General features: G+C 33.0%; 1 pseudogene; it reads right to left on the bottom strand.

Moving 5' to 3' along the window:
• Window positions 1-3,514: 3,514 nt before the first annotated feature.
• Window positions 3,515-5,746, bottom strand: LOC113081394 (uncharacterized; annotated as a pseudogene).
• Between the last annotated feature and the right edge of the window lie 321 nt (window positions 5,747-6,067).

The following is a 6,067-nucleotide window of genomic DNA, read 5'->3' as shown; positions in this document are numbered from 1 at the left end:
TTGAGAATTAGTGATGAACAGCTGCTGTTAACAAACAGACTCACTGAAGAAAAGAGAAACACAAGAACTACTACAACTGACTTCAGACACAGACTTAGATGAAATCAACTGAAATAAAATACATGAAATCTCTCAAGATCTGATTAAACAACCCCACAAACAGCATCACCAGCTCCACTTATTAATAACCAGACTGACTTGATTTCTGTCAGACGTCTACAGAAGATCTTATTGAGAATGAACTAAGGTTTAGATGTTGATTTATTGTTTCATTTGAAGTAACCATGTTAGAGATCACTGTTTGCTTTAGTTGACCTCTTGACCCTTGACTTCTGTATTAGTCTTTTCTCTGGCTGTTATAACCGTGTGTTTCTAAAACACATTTGTTGTAAACCAGAAGCCTAGAAGATATGCCATCAGGTGTCAATCTGTACCTAGGTATAGGTTTTTATACTTTATATCGGTGATGATAATCATCAATAATTGAGCTGTACAGAGTCAAATCTCTGATGAAGTATGTGTTGTGTAATATGATTGATTATAGTAAAAGTGATTCTAAGAGGAAGTTGTTCTGTGATAAACAGTTACTCTGAATGACTTTACAAACAGTGATGTCTTCTAAGGTATCTAACAGTCACACAAAGACATCAATAATCAGAATATGAACCTGAACAATGGTGACTATAAAAAAAATGCTGCAGAGCATGCTGGGAGCCATGGATGAGTTTTGTACTACAATAGTACCCAGAATGCATTGCAGCATGTTTTTTTCGTCACCATTGTAGAGGTTCATATTCTGATTATTGATGTGAGTGTTGGACGAACTAGCACGGAAAAAAGAAATATTTGTACAAAAATGTTTAAAAAGTCATTATTATATTAAAGGATTATCAAAGAATAACTGGCTCTTAATGCCACTTTTACTAGAAGCACTTCCACTAATTACATAACACCTACTTCGTCAGAGATTAGACTCTAAACAGTTCAATAATTGATGATTATCATCAACAATATAAAGTATAAAACCCACACCTAGGTACAGGTTAACACCTGATGACATTTCTTCTGGGCTTTTGAGTTACAACAAATGTGTTTTAGAAACACACGGATATAACAGACAGAGAAAAGACTAAGACAGAAATCAAGGGTCAAGAGCCCAACTAAAGCAAACCCTGATCTCTAACATGGTTACTTCAAATGAAACAATAAATCAACATCTAAACCTTAGTTCATTCTCAATAAGATCTTCTGTAGACGTCTGACAGAAACAAAGTCAGTCTGGTTATTAATAAGTGGAGCTGGTGATGCTGTTTGTGGGTTGTTTAATCAGATCTTGAGAGATTTCATGTATTTTATTTTAGTTGATTTCATCTAAGTCTGTGTCTGAAGTCAGTTGTAGTAGTTCTTGTGTTTCTCTTTTCTTCAGTGATTCTGTTTGTTAACAGCAGCTGTTCATCACTAATTCTCAATCAGCACTTAGTTAATCACTTAATTACTTAAATGCAAAGTATTAAAACTTACATGGTTTAAATCAAGGCAATCTGTTTACTCAAACGATTTGAGTAAAGTTTACTTATCGGGTTTTACAGTGCTATTTCTTTTGTCTGTTTTCTTAATTGCAGAATATTTATCATGTGCATCCAGTCCTTCCTGCTGTCTTTGCTGTAAACTGGTTTAAAGGGACAGAAGTGAGAGACTTATTTACCCTCATTTGATAAAACTGTTTTGAAAAAAATAATTTTACATTTAAACATTTCTAGAATATCTGTTTCGGGTTTTTTGTTAGTGTAAAAACTTTTCCAAAATAAAAAAGTAAGTAAGTGAAACTTATTTTTCACAAGATCTTGAAGTGTTCCTGTAGCTCAGTGGTAGAACATTGCATTAACAAGTGCAAGGTTGGGGGTTCGATTCCCTGGTAACACATGATAGGTGAAAAACGTTAGCCTGAATGCACTGTAAGTTGCTTTGGATAAAAGTGTCTGCTGAATGCATTAATTTAATATAATTTAATTAAATTTTTCACAATAAAATGAACTTATTATTATTATTATTATTTTTACTTAACTTAGTTAAGTAGATTTACTTGATTTCCAAATGTGTTAAATTTACTTGAAAAATGCTTGTGCAAAAACTTGCCAAATAAAAATTAAGTAAATTTACTTATTACTTTTTTCAGTGCACTGTGAAATTCGGTGAAAACCGAATCTTATAATTACCAGGGGACCAAAGTTTTTTTTTTTATTTTTTTTTTTTTAAGCTTTGTCCAAAAACGGAAATAATTAGTGAAGATCAATGGATGCCATTGTGTGAAATATATATAATGTATTACATAACAAGTAACTGCAATCTGATTATGATGATTTTAACATGTAATAAAAATATAATTACACGTTTTTTTTATTTTTTATTTTTTATCTGATTATGTAATCCATATTACATGAAATATCAATCAGAGAAACATGACAAGTTTTGCATCACAGGTTCATTATGTGTTATTTTACCTACAATATGTCTTGGTTTTCTTGTCCTTTTTTTTTTTTTTTAATCTTTATGGAGAAAACTAATGGAGAAAATACTTCCAGCACAAAAATGACTGTTTTTGCTGCAGTATCACGTTTATTAATGCATGGGAATAATTATAAATGTATGTCTGCAAATGAAAAGTCCTCTTCAGATTTCCTGTTGCATGTTGTCACTGCTGTTTTATTATTGAATTGTATTTTAGTGTATATTTATTGCATTAAATAAAATAATGCAAATTCATGTAGCTATAAGTAATTAAGTATACTTACTATTAGTAATATCACTATGAATTGTCTTAAACCATTAAAAAACTAATATTTATACTGTGTTTATATTTCAAACTTAACTTAATTGCTTAATAAATGATTAAAGCTGCATCAATTAAACTCAAATCTCTTGGAGTCGACCTTCAGCACACATGTCTGAACTAATGTAACTCACTGATAGACATCACTGCATTGGAAACTACACAGTTACTGCATTTTAACTAAAGCACCATCCATCAATGTTTTCTGCGCCATCTTTGCCTTAAACACATGCTCTACTCTTCAGCACAATCATCACTTTTAAATGAACACTGCTCAGTGTGCACACTGCAGAGTGGTAGCATTTTTTACTACATCAGATAATTAAGTGCTCATTCGTCAACACACTGAAAGAAAGAGAAAGAAGAATGAAAAAAGTGAAGAGGTGAGTAAAAACAAAAGAAATCGATTGAAATAAAATAAATGAAAGTGAAAGTTATGTGACCAAGTATCGTGTCCCATACTCAAAATATGTGCTCTGCATTTTTCCCATTCAAATGCACACACAAATAATTTTACTTTTTTATTTAGGGGTTGCTGCATTTAATAATGAAACAAAATGAAAATTCAGCATAAAAAAATTAAGAACAGAGTAGTTGAAAAAGAAATGTAAAAATGGTGACATTTGTTTTAGCAAAGCTTCATTTTGCCATCATTAAACAATTAGACTACACATATAGTCATCTTTAAGATAAAAATCCAATATATGTGAGAATATTTGATATCTGCTCTGTTTTCTTCTTTTATCCTCTAGCAGATCTAATGTCATTGATCAGAAGAACAGCAGCAGCTGCAGAAGCCACGCCCACCAGAGCAGCGACGACCAATCGCATCACAGCTTCAACTGTATCACAACAACTGATGTGAACCTCTGAAAAAACAAAAACAAATTAAACCAATGATAAATTGAAATGAGATTGAAAAGCTGATTTTAGTCACTGACTTGAACTCATATGAACACATTTCATTTTCTTCTCAACAAAAGAAAAATAATTAGACTCAGAAGTGAACACTCCAGGAGTCAGAAAGTAAAAGTCCTGCCATATGTTTATTCCACCCATGAACTCAGCAGATGATTTCATCAGAGGAGGAACCAAGTCATTCCTTCCAAGTCACCAACAAGTCTCAAGTTAAATCCCAAGACCTCAAAGGGTTAAAGTTAATGAGATAATTAAGTGACTAACTAAATGAAGATTGTGCATCAGTGATGAACACCTGCTGTTAACAATCAACATCACTGAAGAAAAGAGAAACACAAGAGCTACAGTATAACTGACTGTAAGCACAGGGGTCAGTAATTGCTTCATTTGTGCTCTTGAGCCTTTTAACAGTTTTGATAAGTTTGCTTTAAGCAAATACATTTCTGTTTCACAGCAAACATTTATGCATTATTGTTAAATAACAGTGATATGTTATTATATATTGCCACCATAATACTTCAATATTAAGAGGAAAAAACTGTTTAGTATTAAGCATTTAGTCATGATCATTTATCATATGATCCTCAACAGTGGTGACAAATAATTATTCATACTGGTTCTTGATATCGGTGTGTGTCTAAATAACAGTTGTTTAAATTTTTATTTGTCTTACAAATATTTAAAATCAATTCCCTGTAAATGTTGTGGTGCATTTTTGCGTGCTGTAGTCTCACTGGGATATTTATTCAAAATATAAACTTAAAAAAAAACACATTATTTTGAACATAATCACCAGCTCATTGCACCTATTTGTTTATGGTATACTACTGAGCTCTCGTTTCTACAACACCACATATAGAGCTACAGAGAAAGACCTAGCACAACTAATCAAGGGTCAAGAGTACAACTAAAGCAAACACTGATCTCCATGATGGTGGCTTCATTTTAACCAATAAAACATCACCATCTGATCCTCTGTAATTCTCAATAACAGCAGATGTTAATCATTAATGCACAATCATCATTTAGTTAGTCACTTAATTATCTCATTAACTTTAACCCTTTGAGAACTTGGGATTTAACTTGAGAGTTGTTGGTGACTTGGAAAGAATGATTTGATTCCTCTGGTGAAATCAGCTGCTGAGTTCATGGGTGGAATAAACATATGGAAAGACTTTTACTTTCTGACTCCTGGAGTGTCCACCTCTGTTCAGACTGTTTAGAAAGACGTGTAAATGACGGTAGAAGCTCATTTATAATTTCTGGCATCTTAAGTTATCATTCTTGGTAAAATCAACAAATTAATTCAGTAAATGCACTAGAGCTGCTGTACCTGAACATGGTTGACAGAGTTGAGTGATGTTGAGATGTGTGGTCTGGTTTGTGATGGTATTGTTGATCACACAGCTGTAGCTGTTTTTCTCCTGATATTCCACCTCCAGAGGTAGAGAGAGACTGATGCTGAGATCAGACACACTGATGCTGGACAATAAACTGTTTCCTTTGTACCAGGAGAGAGTCACATGACCCACATTCACCACTGAACACAGCAATGAACAATTCTGCTGTGATGAGGATGAAGAACAGTCTCTGCTGATGACGGGAACAGGCAGATGAGCTAAACAAATTGAAATGAAAGAGAAATATGAAACTTTAATCATTTTACAGTGTTATTGTGAACTTTTGGACAAACCATCTTTACTCACCATAGACAGAAACACTGAATGTTTTTGATGACTGTTTCGCTCTCTGTATCTGTAGTTTATATTCTCCAGTGTGTTCAGTTGTGATGTTGATAATGGTCAGAGATAAAGTTTGTTTGTCCAGCTTCAGTCTGTCTCTGAATCTCCCATCAGGACCAGTAAATGTGGAGAAGATTCCAGAATCTCGCCTGATTTCAGCTATCAGAAATTTTTTAGGTCCATATGTCCACATTATATAATCATCTCCATGTATTTGAGTATCATCTATGTTCAGAGTGACAGAATCTCCCTCCATCACTGACACTGACTCACTAAACACACCTGGAGAACAAACAGATTTGTTTTGCAGTGATTACATGTTGTTTATACAGGAATAAAATATATTAACCTGTTAGCCAGCAACCCCACTACTGTCCTACCTAACTTATAATTGTAACAGTTCCTTACTTCAGTATTAAAAGTTATAGACACTGAAGTGCCTAGAATTTATGTATTTATTTATTTATTTTGTACCTCACTGAATATTGTTTTTATTTTTTATATATAAAAACATGAAATCAGTCCTGGAGCAATCTAGAAAAGTAATGGGTTGAAAGTCACATTTCAAATGAGTTTC

This window comes from Carassius auratus, unplaced genomic scaffold, assembly GCF_003368295.1.
Source record: "Carassius auratus strain Wakin unplaced genomic scaffold, ASM336829v1 scaf_tig00034106, whole genome shotgun sequence".
Taxonomy (NCBI): Eukaryota; Metazoa; Chordata; class Actinopteri; order Cypriniformes; family Cyprinidae; genus Carassius; species Carassius auratus.
The sequence above is the reverse complement of the archived record's forward strand: the minus strand, read 5'-3'. Positions and strand labels throughout refer to the sequence as shown.